General features: G+C 40.1%; 1 protein-coding gene across 7 annotated transcripts in view; it reads left to right on the top strand.

Moving 5' to 3' along the window:
• The window catches only part of myo6 (myosin VI), a 159,187-nt gene that overhangs the window by 3,745 nt on the left and 139,142 nt on the right, over window positions 1-16,300 (top strand). Inside the window, exon 1 of one of the 7 annotated variants that reach the window (XM_062981536.1) lies at window positions 4,073-4,222. The exons of the other annotated variants lie outside the window; for them this stretch is intronic. The gene's annotated coding sequence lies outside the window, so the exon portion shown is untranslated. Of the gene's footprint in view, window positions 1-4,072; window positions 4,223-16,300 lie in introns of those variants that run through there. 7 annotated transcript variants of the gene reach the window in all.

Below are 16,300 nucleotides of genomic sequence, written 5' to 3'. Positions count from 1 at the left end.
AATTAACTTGCCATTTGCTAATCAATTCAGACTATGATGACTTATGTGAGACATGAGGGTCTGGTGTGTTAGCAGAGAATCCCAAGTCCTTATCCTAGCTGTCTGTTTTGATCAGAGAGAGAAATAAGGGACAGGGGGAGAGGAAGAGGAAACACAGTGTGATTTCTGGTGAGGGAAAGTGAGGCTTTCCTGTCTTCATATTTATGGCAGAATAAACTTCCTGCAGTACAAGGAGGAGCAGATAAGAGCAGATAAGCCCTGGTTGGAAAGTTTCCTCTTTTCCTCTTACTTCAGGTGCACACCGGAGTGTCATACAGATCCCAGGAGAAACGCTCTGCTTCCCTGCAGCTGTGAAAAAGACAGCAAGTCTTTTTAAAAATAAAAGTACACCAAAACAAAGTATGCACGCACCTACAATATGGAATGAATGCAGTTTGACACCATTTTTACTGACATGGCTCAATGCTATGGAATCAAGGGACTTGTAGTTTTGTTTTCAAGGTCCTTGCCCTTCTCTGCCAAAGAGGGCTGGTGCCTCACCAAACTACAGATCTCAGGATCCCATAGCATTAACGTGGCCTCACTTCAATTCTGCAGTGTAGAGGTGCATCCTTAGGTCTGTGTGACAACTGTTCCAAAACAATAGAGTATGAGGTTATTTTTGGTAGCATCTCTATGATAACTGTATCTTGCACTGTAGTCCACAGGCTGTAGTGTGAAAAGTAAAGATTACAGGAATTCAACAAACCAATCCTGAGAGTTGGATCTGTGAATTGTAGATATAAAATTGATGTACATAATGAGCTTTGAAAAAAATCCTGCATCTGTTGCTGAGCAGTGCAGCTGCTAATACTAAAGTTCAGTCCATGTAAGATGGTATCTGCATCAGTCCTCTACACTTTGTCCAGTGCTGTTTAAATTTGCGTATGAAACTTAACGGAAAGTTGTGAATAGTGTCAGAGGAGTGAGAAAGTGATCTGATCTAATGGACCAGTTGGCTGTTTATGCTGGTTTATAAATAGTTTGTTGTTGTATTCCTTCAGATAATAGCCAACCGAGTCAAACCTTTCCCATGAATTTCTTGGTAAGATTTGTTTAGAGTTTGCCATTGTCTTCGTGTGAGGCTAAGAGAGTGAGACTTGCCAAGGTGTGTTGCCATGGCCAAACAGAAATTCGAACCCAGCTCTCCAGAGCCTACCCCAACTCCCAGACCACTATAAATAAATAAATAAACTTTATTTGTATCATGCCCTATTTCCCCATACACGCTGTCTCTCGTACATGAGATTTTTGAGACTTTACCTTTCCTTAAGTTATCTGGATTTAATATTGTTACTAATCTATTAATAATACATAATACTACTACATCAGTATAGTATAGCATATATTTGTTTACTTCATTCATTTTATATCTAGCTTTTCTGGCAGTATGGAATGTAAAATAGTTAACAAAGTTATATTAGTTACATTAATTAGTATTGTATGGATAAGTACCGAGCCAATCATTGTGAAACCAATGCATTCAGCTCAAGGGATATTCGGTATTGTCTGTTCTATTTATTTTATGTTTTTATGATACTTTCCTCAGGATTGAGACCCAAATTGACTCACAACCTTAAAAAGAATACAATTTAAAATCTACAAAATATGAATATTATAATAGAATTAAACATACAATTATTAAAACAAATAAGTTAAAATCAAATTAAAACAAATAAGTAAAGTTGTTAAAAACAAAACATAGCACCCCTGGCTTATTCTTTAAAAAACTTCCTTCTTCAAATGCCTGTTTGAATTGTTAAATTTTTTTTTTTACAAGGCATTAAAACAAAAGCTGGAAAAAAATTGCACATTATATTCTGTGCAGACAAAGCACATCACACATTTTATTGGGTGCATCCAAGTCCCTAGCAGAAACTTGTCATTCTTTGGATCTGTGTCAAGAAAACTGTGACTGCTTCCCAAACGATGACTACTAAAACTACTCAAAATTATAAAGGTTGCTTTCTATAAAATAGTGTATTTATACTTCTCAGACAAATTTGAAAGATGGTCCTTCTGTCTCTCTTACATTGCCAAAATGTGCTGGACATTTTGGAAACTAACCAGGGAAGGCTGAATGATGCAGGGGAACCAGCATTTCTTTTGCCCTGACAAGCCAAAGATTGGTATCATATTTGTTTAAATTGGCTGCAGTTCTTCCTATTTTGTATACCCTCCCGAAGACTAGTCGTGGATGGTTTTGGGAACTAGAATCAATTGAGAGTGCACTCCTTTGCATAGCATGGCCTATGACACTTTTCATGGATAATGGAGGAAGGAAATTTCAGGAGTGCTCTTCTGATTAGATAAGACATTTAAGTTCCATAATGTGGCATCGCATGGGAGAGGGTTACATCTTCTAGCAGAAAAGATTACTTTCCTCCAGTGTCCAGGATTCTCTATGTCTACTGTGTTAGATGGAGGAATCACGGAGGCTAGAAATAGCTCTCCATATTCACAGGTTCTGTATCAATCAACTATGGCACAAAAATATTTGGAAAATCATATATAAGTTGACTTCATGCATAAGTTGAGGTCCGGTTTTGAGACCTAAATTAATGGGTTTTGATATGACCCATGGATAGGTTGAAGGTCATTCTGCAGAAAGGGGAAAATGCCAGTGCTTATCTTAGGGGAACAGCCACTTCTGTCCACTGCCACCATCATGTTTTTTCCCAGGGGTTAAAAATGGCCAAAAGGGAGAGTAAAGGGGGACCGTGCTTCTTTTAGGGTCTCCTACAAGGGTCTAAGCTCTTGCATTTTGCCACTCTACTCAGAGAAGGGGATGGTTTGTTTTTTGATGTACAGCATGCACAGTGACCTGTGGATAAGTCAACACAGGTTTTTAATTAACATTTCTAGACCTATACATGCGTATACAGGATAAGCCTTTAGTACTACACTGATATGTAGGCAAACCCTGCTGTAGTCTTCCATAATATCATAGATCTTCAATCTCTCATTTGAGTTGGTCACTATTTTATCCTAGGGATGCCAATTTACAATGCCATTGCATATAGTGAGACTTAAACATTCATAGATTTAAGTTTCCACTGAGGAGCCCTCAGTATCCCTACTCCAGTGGATACTGAGCGCCAGCAGTATCCACTGACACATGAGACAAATAGCACACATTTGTTATGGAGCACAGCCCTCAACCCCTTGTGCCAAAACATGTTGCATGTAGTTCAAATGGTTTCTGGTAAATGATTTTGCTTCCACCCTTCAGATTGTTGACAAATGAGCAGAGAGCATTGCACGAAAAAAATGCTTTCATCTAATAGAAAATATTGTTAAATAATTAACATGCAGATACTGAATTAGAGCAGGAGAACTTCTCATATTTTGTCCCTGGTTGCTCAAGGCAAGAGTAAGGACTCTTCTCAAAAGTGAGCTAGTTTCTCACACAGTTCTTGAAATCATTTCATTGTAAAATGACCTGTGAGCCTGATCTGAAGTTCAGGAGAGTACAAAGGTTTACAACTCAGTTAAGATATCTTAGGCTGCCAGGATGACACATTAACAGGGAGGTGAAAAATGAGACTTGTGCTTCAGTCTAGTCTCAGTAACAGAGGATTGACAGGACCCAAAAACATCCATAAATTGTTGATGGCAGCTGTTTTGAAGTCTACTAGATCTCTGCTCTGTCTCCCCATCCCCTTCACTGTTTCAAGGGACTATAATGTTATGCAAGTAAGACAGTGGCAGTCTGTAAATATGAATATGCCAGTCTTTGGTGTGAAATATGAGCTATTGGAATAGATTGCAAACTAGCCCAGTTGCCGTAATGTTCCTTTGCTTAGTCTAGGGCAATGGTTCTCAACCTGTGGGTCCCCAGGTGTTTTGGCCTACAACTCCCAGGAATCCCAGCCAGTTTACCAGATGTTAGGATTTCTGGGAGTTGAAGGCCAAAACATCTGGGGATCCACAGGTTGAGAACCACTGGTCTAAGTGGATATTATGCTTTGTAAAGATAATTTTTTTCCATGTCAGGAGCAGCAAGTCACTTCTGGTGTGAGAGAACTGACTGTCTGGACATTTCCCAGGGGATGCCCAGATGTTTTACCATCCTGTGGGAGTCTTCTGCCATTTCCCTACATGGAGAGCTAGAGCTGACAGATGGGAGCTCAACTCACTACCCGGATTTGAACCTTCAGTCAGCAGTCCTGCCAGCACAAAGGTTTAACCCATCGCGCCACCAAGGGATCCATAAAGATAATAAAGAGACCACTAATAATTCTATATTCAACTTGTATAGGGAGGGGGAGCACAATGGATGTGTAGTCATTTCTTTGTTTCCTAGGGGTGCAGGGCCCACAGGTGGAAATACCATAATTAAAAAAAGTTTTTTAACCCAAGATAACACCTCTCTGGGAATCTATAGGTCCTCCAGTATGCAGAGCCGGCCCTAGGTATTTTTCAAGTGTAGGCGAACAGAATTTTGGCGTCTCCCCCCCCCCCCCAAACCAATAACTGAAAAATAAAAGTGTTGGATAAGCCAAAATGTTTGATAATAAGGCGGGATTAAGGAAACGCCTATTAAACATCAAATTACATTAAGATTTTACAAATTAAGCACTAAAACATTATGTTTTACAACAAATCAACAGAAAAAGCAGTTCAATACCTTGCAGAGGCAGGCCGCAGGAGACAGGAGTTGCCTCGATGGCGCCCCCCACAAAATGGTGCCACAGGCAAATGCCTAGTTGGCCTGGTGGTTGAACCGCCTCTGCCAGTATGACTCTATGGCAGGGGTCCTCAAACTTTTTAATCCGAGGGCCGGTCCACAATCCTTCAGACTGTTGAGGGGCCGGATTATCATTTGAAAAAAATATACAAACAAATTCCGATACACACTGCACATGTCTTATTTGTAGTGCAAAAACAAGAACAATGAAAGAACAATACAATATTTAAAAATAAAAACAATTTTAACCCAACATACATTTATCAGGATTTCAATGGGAAGTGTGCTCCTGCTTCTGGCCAATGAGATAGTCAAGTTAATTAGGATTGTTGTTGTTGTTGTTGTTGTGTGCCTTCAAGTCATTTCAGACTTTGGGCGAGCCTAAGTCTAAAATGTATTTATTTATTATTTATTTATTTACTGCATTAATTTACTACATTTGTATCATGCCCTTCTCACTCCAAAGGGGATTCAGAGTGGCTTACAAATTATATGTACATACAATATATTATATTATTAGCATAGCACAATATTAGCATTATATATTACTATATTGAACTATACCTCTATACTGTAATATTATTAGTAATATTATATGTAATATAAAATATATAATTAATATTATTATATGGTATTATTATTAGTGTTATATTGTATTACATTATAATATTATTATATTTATATTATATTATATATATTATATTATATTATAAAACTGAGGGCGGGGGCCAGGTAAATGACCTCGGAGGGCCGCATCCGGCCCCCGGGCCTTAGTTTGGGGACCCCTGCTCTATGGTATAATAGAATAATTCTGAAAGGCCCGTAAGTGTGTGTGTGTTCTCTTTAGGTGTGCATCTATAATATAGAATGAATGCAGTTTGACGCCACTTTAACAATCATGGCTCAGTGTAATGGAATCATGGGAGTCTTAATTGTATAAGGGGTGTATTCTTTGCCATCAAAGAGTACTGGTGCCTCAGCAAACTGCAACTCTTGAGATTTCACAGCATTGAGCCAAGGCAATGTCACACTGCACTAATTAACTTGCTAGGTACAGCGGGTTAACCACCAGCTACAAAGATCCTGTCGTCAGAAGATCAGCAGTTCAAGCTACAGGCAGGGTGAGCTCCCACCATCAGCCTAGCTTCTGTCCACCTTGCAGTTCGAAAGCAGTAGATAAATAGGTACTACATTTAGTGTGGAGGAAAAGGCGCCCCTGGAAAAAATGCCGGCGGTCAGATTAGGAAGGCATCTATGAACGACAAAGCTCCTTGGCATAGAAGAATAGAGCAACAACACCTACCCATGGCCGAGTTAGGCACAGCCTCCAGATGCTGGAGATGGAAAAAAGAGGGATAGTCTGCCTCTTACTGTTCTGTCTTTGTCTGTCGTATAATGGCATTGAATGTTTGCCATATATCTATGTACCTGTAATCCACTCTGAGTCCCTTCAGGGAGATAGGCGGAATGTAAATAAAGTATATTATTATTAATTCTGCAGTGTAGATACACCCAAATAACTCCATTGCGATTCTATGTTTAACATCCAAGAGATGTTGACCATAGAGTTGCCCTTGAGGTCCTAGAGATTCCTAGAGAGAACATGCTTTTCCATTTTGCAAATAACTGCCAGCAAAAATGAAACCTGAAAGGTGGAGGGCTGACTGTATTCTTCTTGTGTGATTTTGTTTGAAGTGAAGCTTATGGATTGTCTGCTGTTTTTATCAAATGATCGTATTGTTGGGGGGAAAACATTGGATCAGTGTAAATTATCTTCACCTTTAGTCAACTCAAATGAGTCATGCACAAGTTCAAAAACAAAAAAAATTGTTGCCTTTGATTTTTTTCTTCTGTGAAGGGAGAACTCGGAAACATACAGAAACAAACCAACTGAACATGAAGTAATTTTCCCAGGCTGTTTGCTAGATTGTCTCTGTGTGTGGAGGATGCTTTCAGGCAATTTTGTGTGCTGACTACAAAGTTTCACTGCATGAAAGGAAACATTAATCTGGTTCCGCGTTTGGTTATACTGCACTTTGGAGAAACGCAGATGTGCAAAAGATACTGACTCTGCTTAATGGAAGGGGATTGGCAGATGAGACACTGCTGTGGGATAATAAAAACCAGCAATTATTTACAGGTCCTAAATGGACATGGTCCAGCCACCTGACTTATAAGAACTGAAGCCTGAGATGGGTCTCTACGCCATTAAAACAACTGCTAGACTTATTAGGCACAATTTCAGACTATAGTCTGAAATTTTTACTGCCAGGGTGATGGTTACTTGTGCGATTTTTTCCTACAAATGCCAAAATAGCTCTGCTATTCTTGGGCATGATGTATCGTAGGGAGGGATATTCTCCAAGAACTCTATACAGATGTCCCTCCACATTTCTGGGTTTGTATTTTTGCAGATTTGATTATTCATAGGTTTGATTAAAATATTCCCCAGGAATCTCTGAGTCCTTTTGTATGACTCTGTGGTCAAATTCCTCCAATCATATTGGGTGACCTATAGATTTCTCGAAAGAATATCTAGTGCAAATCTATGGTCATCTCGTGCAAGTCCATCAGAAGTTATCCATAGACTCCTGCTGGGAGACCTAGAAATTCCTAGAGAGATGTTCTTTTAGAAATAGTGATTTCTTTATTCACCTTTTTTCACTTTCATGGGGGTCCTGTACCCCTAATCCCAGTGAATGTGGGATTGTGGGAAAGCTGTATTTTGACTATACTTGGGCTGGGAGCATCCCATAGAATTGCGCTGGAGGACCTCAGGAGTCCCACAAAGCCTTCAGGGGGACAGGGTAATTGTTGTGTTATGTGGGCAAATGGAACCATTGTTATTGGATCCATGAATAAGGGGAACTTACTATATTCTGATAATGAAAAGCGGTCCATTTGCTGGTCTGGCAGCATAATGTATTGAGCATGTTTAGGGATCTAAACCTGTTTGGGTATCTAGACCTAAACCTGGGAGGCCCTTATTGATTTTCTCTGAGGATTCAATTCTAAGGCCTGTTTTGCCTGTTACATGTGTCTGTATGAGGAGGCATCACAAGGCACTACACTTCTGGCTGAATGTAGGTCATTTTGTTGGGAGCACAAAAGCACCTGAAACCAAATAGGAACAGGTAATACTTGCCTGCTATTAGAAACCTGGCAGCAAAGCATTATCTGTTCTACCCTTTGGGATCTCGCAGGGCGTTGTGATCATGTTAGTCATAGGTATTTCCATTCTTAATCAGAAGCCTTTAGGGCGGGACTTAATTGGAAACCTGTTGCTTCTGTGTGCATGAAGGCCTTTGTCAAGGACAGAACGCCACAAGATTCAAAGTAACAGAGTTTATTAGATTACAGAACTCAAAAAATGCCCGTAAAACACAAGGGCCAGGCAGTATTTGCCTTTAGGAGCAAAAAGGGACAAAAGTAAATGTTCAAAAGATAAACCGGATTAAACCGGAGTTTAATCCGGGTAAAAACAAACTGCTTGCTTCAGCCTGGTTATAAACAAAACGAAAGCCAAGGAACAAAAGATACAAAGAATGCAACTAATTGGCAGCAGATTCCTCTCTGCTGCCAACACTGTGCTTAGAGTAACTTGCGTCGCTCCCACACACACACAGCAGACAGGATTTCCAACACGAGCAGATCAGCCAAGGATTGTAGCAGTAGAGTAGACCAGTTCCGTTCCGTAGATCAAAGCCAGAAGCAGACGTTTGTAGTTTTTCCAAGTCCAAGAAGGGGGGAAGACAAGCCGTGGTCAGTTCAGTCCGAGTTTTCAAAGCAGGAGATGGCGTCCGTCAAGAAGACGACGGAAGGTCAAGCTAATAAGAGTAAGCACAGGTTTGCACAAACAAATGCCCACACAATTCCTCCCGCCGTCTGACCCTGAATTCCAAAACCACTTACGTCTCAGCACAGGAAAACACACCAGTCTTCAGGAAAGCGTCCCACACACACAGATCCCAAGCGTTTGTCCAGATTACCTTGCCCAACGCAATTTGCAATTGCTCCCAAGCCCCATTTTATGCCAGTTACAAATCCTCATCACTGTCAGCTGTCCTCCTTAACCCGGGCGTTTCCTCATCACTTTCCTCGTCAGAGCTGGAACACCTCTGACTACGCCCAACAGCATCTCCAGCTGTGGATCCCGTCCCATCCCTCCAGCTAAGCCATGGGTCTAATCCTGAAGGTCCCCATTCATCTTCTGTCCCATCATGGCCAGTGGCACCCAATTCCTCCCTTACCCGAGTCCAATCCATCTCATCCTCCTCTGAGCTAACCAGCCCCTCCTCCATTCTCTCCGTAAACCCCTCGAAAGACTCTTCGTCAGATGGTGCTGCAAATATGTCTCGCAGTCTTTTTCTCTCTCGCTCCTCGAGAGTATCTGACTCTCGAGGAGTCTTACGCCCACGTCTGTCAGTAACAGAGCCATGAGGCTCAATCATAACAGCCTTTTGGTTAAACATGAAGTTTCTTTGCCCTGGCTATCAGCTCCGGTTGCCAAAATCAGGCCCTGAGCTTTCTTTTCCCATAAAGAGGTTAGGTAGAAAAGGTAAATTTTTTACCAGGGATAGCATTCCCCACGATGTTTCATTACCAGAGATGTTGTGGTGGACTCTTCCTTCTAAACTGCTTTTCCAACATACGAATGCCAGGCTAGATCATGGTTGCTACAGGTGATCCTGCCACAATGGCAGGACCATATTTTTGGGATAGAGGCCAATGAAATTGGAGATAGAACGTTAGAATCTGTGTGTGATTTTTAATCCACCTGTAATAGCAGACCAAAGTAATGTATAGTTTGAACCCCTCATCTCTCAGTATGTCACTGCTTTACAAAACCACAGCAAAGAATCTGGTGTAAATGAATATAAATTGTTTCTAATGATAGGGCATCATATTTATATTGGCTCTAAGGCAGATATGAGGAATGTGTGGCACTCCGGGTAATGTTAGATGTTATTTCCCATGGTTTCCTCATTATTTCTTCTGCTAGCTAGTTCAGATGGGAGTTGTAGCCCATCTATATCAGGAGGGTCACATGTTTCCTAACCATGGTTTAAAACGGGTGGGAAATTGTATATGGTTTGAGGACCAGTTGGTCACATCCATCCTCTCATGTGCCACATTTTGCCAGGGGCACCCAAATAGATCTTCTCTTTTGGTAGCATAAAATGGTAACCAAAACCAACACTACATCACCAAGAGACAAGAATAAAGAGCCTTTAGGAATCTCCTTTTTTATTATAGGAAAGGATTTTAGTTCACCAGGATGGTTTCGGTACAGTTGAAAATTCTCCCAAAGCCATTAAAAAGGGGGCTTGAAGGGATTTGGAGAACTGAGGGGGGCTTCAGTGCCAGGAAATGTAGACTTTGTGGGTTGTCTAGGGGCATCAGCTTCCCCATCCCTGGGCTACAGCAATGCAATTATGCTAAATTAATGTCACATAACATTGATTTCAATATGCTTCTGCATGGATGCAGCTTGTTTAGTTTGTGAGGAATTCCAGTTTCTGAAACTATCTTCTAGTTAGACAGCTGATGTAAAAGGCAGCTGATGGCTCTCATGTCAGAGAAGCATCTCATTTAGTCTTCTCCACTAATTGGCAGTGGTTCATTCAGGACATGGGCTTTTTTGGCCCTCATCAAGTCAAAATCCTTCTAGATGATGCAGCACGGGGTTTATCAAGAAGCCTGTGCAAGCAAAAGTACCATCCATGGACACCCACTGTGTGACCTTGGGCAAGTCACACCCTCAGCCTAAGAAGAAGGAAAACACCCTCTGGACAAATCTTGCCTAGAAAACCGTGTGAGTTGAAGTGGACTTGAATTTACAGACAGAATAAGAACATCAGTACCAGCAAAACATCAACTTTTTCACTGAGGGATGGGGTTCTGATGAATGGCTAGAACTAACATTGTGCACTGGACCACAGCTCTGAAGACCAGAGTTCAAAACTTTGCTTGGCCATGGAAACCCACTGGGTGACTTGGGGACTGAAAGAATATTACTTGCCCAGAGGAAGGCAGAGCCAAACCCCTTTTGAACAACTCTTGCCAAGCAAATCCCATGAAAACTTCAGCTTAGGGTCCCCATGAGTCAGAAAGTACTTGAAGACACACAAGAACAACAAAAAAAATTGTAAACCCTTGAGTCATTGAGAAGTGGTAATTGGAGTAAAAACATTCTTCATAAAAAGTAAAAGATAGTGATGTTGGATCACAGTGGTGCGAATCACCCAAGGAAATTGGATTGGTCAATCTTCTGGTGGGCATCCAAAACAGTGCTGTTTCCTGTGGCATTTTGAATTTGCTGTTTTAACTTTTTCAAAACTGAATTCTGGGATTCTAGACTGCGTGTAGGTTTTTTTAAAAAATGGCATTTTTATGTGTTTTAAAAATGTTTTAATCTTCATTGGTTTTTATTTGTTTGTCCCCGTAAGAGCCCTTGTGAGCTAGGAGGTGACAAAGAAATACTGTAAATAAAGAAAATAAATGAAGATATTAAGAAATATTTAGCCACCTGGCCCCTTAGGGAAGCAACCATTTTAGCTGATGTGGAGGAATTTGCAATTGCTCTCAGGTTTGTGGAGATTTTGCAAAAATTAAGCACATTGGCATGCTAAATCATAGGAATTCTCAGTGTTTTTTCAGTCTGTAATGATCCCGTGATGTGCATTTGCTATATAATTTAACATGACAAAGCAAATAATCATTGACACCCATGACAAAGACCTCTTGAATGACAAGATATCTAAAAATAGAAGAATTACTTCAAAGGCTAGTGTCCATGCCATTAAAGGAGAATTCACATTACATCATTCTTTTCAGTTGTCATGGTTAAAAGGAGCCATGTGGAAAATGAACTGTGCTGAGTAATTTGACGTGGGTACAAAGCACCTGTAGCTTCTAAAATTGGCATATATCTTATCTGTTTTCCCATCTTGAGCCCATGAAGACTAGCAACATTATCATCAAATCAACATTTCTTATAATGTTTCCTGCATTTAATTTATGTGATGCCCATTCGGGCACAATCCAAGAACAATGTTTTTCTTGGCCAGGCACCAGATCCTTCTTTGTGGTGAAATTTTGGATCTGGCACAAAAATGAAGTTTTTTTTTGTAAACAAGCTGCAACTATATTCTGGATTTTCATGGATTAGTACGTCTGTTTGAGCATTATGCCTACAGGATATAGACTGCGTTCAATGCACTAGCATCATAATATCATGATTATGTCATAAACCAGTGGTGAGGAATATGTGGCCTGCTAGATGTTGGCAGATTGCGACTCTGAGCCGCATAACCACTTTTTAATGTATTTATTACCAGATTTGAGGCATCTGTGTTCACCATATGTTGGTTCGCAATATATATTTAGCCTCTAAGTTGATAAAGCCTTAAATTAATATATTCATGAGCAGTAGCTTTTTGGTCCTCTGCGCAAAGATAGATTAAAATGTGTTAGAATGTTCATGTGTGAGCTGACCTTATGTATTGCCGAAGTTTGCTACAGAGTAGTGAATTCAGTACAAATACAGATACACCTCTATTAACAAAGCTCCTGATAAAAGCTCCTTCCTAACAATTTTTTTTTGGCACACCAGCTTATATTTGTCCTCTGTCTCACTACTGAAGAAGATTCTTTTGTTTTCTGGCAGCATTAGTATGATTGTGGAGAACAGCTGCAAAAGTGCAAATATCTGGTGCAGGGTTATTGCAATATGTCTGCAGTAAACAATGAAATATAGCTTGAGCTGGATTCTTGTGCTGTGTGTGCCTGCCTACAACAAGCAAGGTAAACAGTGCCTGCCTCCAGTATATGAAAAAAGCATAGGTAAAGGTAAAGGTTTCCCCTGACATTGTCTAGTCATGTCCAACTCTGGGGGTTGGTGCTCATTTTCATTTCTAAGTGGAAGAGCTGGCGTTGTCCATAGACACCTCCAAGGTCATGTGGCTGGCATGACTGCATGGAGCACCATTACTTTCCCGCTGGAGCAGTACCTATTGATCTACTCACATTTGCATGTTTTCAAACTGCTAGGTTGGCAGAAGCTGGGGCTAACAGCAGGAGCTCACCCTGTTCTCCAGATTTGAACTGCCAACCTTTTGGTCAACAAATTCAGCAGTTCAGTGGTTTAATCTGCTGTGCCACTAGCCCCCCCCCCCCCCCCAAAAAAAAAAGACATAGAGTATGGCTATTACAATGAACTGCATGACTAAAACAGAGGCTGGTGAAAGAAATAAAATATCCCTGGATATATTTTGAAGATTAAAAGTGGTCTCTAGAGAGCTCAAAATAATAATTGTTTACTCAAACAAGTCTTGCCTGATCTATCTTTTTCATTCCACATGTGCGTATTGTTAGTTTGGGATTAAAAGGTTTGCTGATATTTGAACTGTTCTTTTTTTCTGTAGAAACTTGTTTACAAGCTGCCTCTGATACCAAATTTTCTGTTAAAGAAATAATGTCCAGGAGCCCATCTACTTTGCTGTTTGATATATACCTATATAAATGTGGTGGTGTTTACTTCAGTTGGATTAAAACATTGCAGTAGGAGACTGATGTGTAAAGTGATGAACAGGGTAGAATCAACTGGAAGATTCATCATTAGATCCTGTCCTTACTTCAGATCCACTGCAACTTGATTTTTAAATGGCAGCCAAAAAACTATCACCTCATATGTTATTTTCACAACCATTTTACAATGGGTCCTCCAGATCTGCTGCCTCCAGATCCATGTTTTTATCTGACCATAGATTGTCACGTCCTATACATAGAATGCTGAAGCATCTGTGTGCATGTTGCTACTACTTAATATCTAGGCATTGCCAATGCAAAGTGATGTTTTGAAGCTTACACCACTTGTCTCTCATGGAATAATGAAATCCATTTTTTTTCCTTGTTGGACAGAACTTATCCTTTTTTCATGGAAAGCACTACAAAACATGTCTATTCCATCAGGTCTTACCTGGGCAGTTCAAAGGATTCCGGTGCTTTCAGTTGTTTGACTGTAAATATTATTCTAAAATCTAGGTAAATAAGAAGTTTTGAGCAGAGACACAGGACATAACTGCTTGTCATCATTGTGGAAGAGAGAAATTGCATATTACGAGAGATCTTGTAAGGTATTATTGGTCTCTGTGCCTTGGGGCCTATGAGGGGCTCTCTCAGTTCAAATGGGGGTTCTCCGTGGCTGGGATCGCAGATGGGGTTTTCATGCCCTTTGCTTCTGCTCATACGGTCCACTGATTTATCACTGAATGGGATTTGTATGGTGCAGCTTAACTACCCTAAAAGCACTAGATACCATCTGATCTTGGAAGCCAAGAGGGTCAGCTTGCCTAGTACTTGGATAGGAGACTGACAATGACTTCTGTGGGAAATGTCTCAAAGGAAGGTTCTGGCAAAACCATCTCTCCATGTCCCTTGCCTAAGTGTTGACCAGTCTCCTTACTTTCTTTTTCTTGTGAAAATGTTGTTTCTGGTGGTGATGAAACAAAGTTGCATCTAAAGATTCTGAACTCTTAGATTAAACTTTTCCTTAGAGATTTATAAATCCTTGAGCTAAACATACAAATACATTCTAGCTGATAAATGCAATTTCATAATTATTTAGGGATGTGATTTCGAGTTTCCCTTTTGGAATGGAAATGATCCTGATTAAGTTCTCTCTGTGCTCTTGTACATGCAGTGTGCTACTATCATTATGGTTCAAATACTGGCACAGGGACCCCACCCTGTTTCATAGTTTATTAATGTGCAAAGTTCATTTTAAACTTGGCCTTCCTTGTTTTGTGTTCCCTTGCTTTTGGTTTGGTCCTTGGTAGATTCAGTAAGCAAACCAACAGTTATGGCTTTCTAAACTGCAACTTCTGCCCATTCAAATTTGCATGTTCAATGGAGAGGAAATATGGAAATTATACTCTAACAACATCTGGAGACACTTTGCCCACCTGGAACTAAACCAACCTGTCTTCTCTTCCTAAGACTGAGAATTGCCTGTGAGGGCCTTAACTATTTCAGCTTTTTGCCATCTCTGTGTTGGAAAGGACTACTGACAAAAAAAAATTCTTGTCTAAATCCCAGAGAAATGAAACCTCTCTTTACATGGCCTTCTTGTACTGGGCCTTTTTTGGTCATTTTATGAATAACAAAAATTTTGGTCTGTACCAGTTCCTTTTCTTTTTCTTAAAAATATTAACTTTGAATAACAAAATCAAGTTAAATTTAGTAATAGAAACAAAATAGACAACAAACCATGAACCTAAAACTAAACCAATAACACAATTTGAATATCAGCTCTATAAATCAATGGTCCAGAAATGGTCCAGCATTTCTGTGTTCTCAAATAATATACTATGTCCAGGCTGGTTCATCAAGTGCTCTGCTATGGCTGATTTCTCTGGTTGAATTAGTCTGCAGTGCCTTTCATGTTCTTTGACTCTTGTTTGGGCGCTGCGTTTGGTGGTCCCTATGTAGACTTGTCCACAGCTGCATGGTATCCGGTAGACTCCTGCAGAGGAGAGAGGATCCCTCTTGTCTTTCGCTGACCGTAGCATTTGTTGGATTTTCTTTGTGGGTCTGTAGATAGTTTGTATGTTGTGCTTCTTCATCAGATTGCCTATGCCAGGGGTCCCCAAACTAAGGCCCGGGGGCCGGATGCGGCCCACCAAGGTCATTTACCTGGCCCCCGCCCTCAGTTTTATAATATAATATATTGTATATACATATAATATTGATAATAATATTATAATGTAATACAATATAACACTAATAATAATATCATATAATAATATTAATTATATATTCTATATTACATATAATATTACTAATAATATTACAGTATAGTGGTATAGTTCAATATAGTAATATATAATGCTAATATTGTGCTATGCTAATAATATAATATATTGTATGTACATATAATTTGTAAGCCACTCTGAGTCCCCTTTGGGGTGAGAAGGGTGTGATACAAATGTAGTAAATAAATGCAGCAAATAAATAAATAATAAACAAATATATTTTAGACTTAGGCTCGCCTGAAGTCTGAAATGACTTGAAGGCACAGAACAACAACAACAACAACCCTAATTAACTTGATTAATTGGCCAGAAGCAGGAGCACACTTCCCATTGAAATCCTGATAAATGTATGTTGGTTAAAATTGTTTTTATTTTTAAATATGGAATTGTTCTTTCATTGTTCTTCTTGTTGTTTTTGCACTACAAATAAGACATGTGCAGTGTGCATCAGAATTTGTATTTTTTTTTTCAAATGATAATCCGGCCCCTCAACAGTCTGAAGGATTGTGGACCGGCCCTCGGCTTAAAAAGTTTGAGGACCCCTGGCCTATGCAGTCAGTGGTTCCCTTGATGTATGGTAAGAACACCTTTCCTCTGGGTGGCTCTTTGTCTTGACTCTCATGGCTTGTTCTTGGCCTTGCAGCTCTTCTGATGTCTGTGGTGGAGTATCCATTGACCTGTAGAGCCCAGTTTAGGTGGTTTAGTTCACCATGGAGGAGATGAGGTTCGCAGATTGTTTGTGCACGGTCTGTCAGGG

Source organism: Anolis carolinensis, chromosome 1 (assembly GCF_035594765.1).
Source record: "Anolis carolinensis isolate JA03-04 chromosome 1, rAnoCar3.1.pri, whole genome shotgun sequence".
Classification (NCBI taxonomy): domain Eukaryota; kingdom Metazoa; phylum Chordata; class Lepidosauria; order Squamata; family Dactyloidae; genus Anolis; species Anolis carolinensis.
This window is presented reverse-complemented; position numbering and strand designations above follow the sequence as displayed.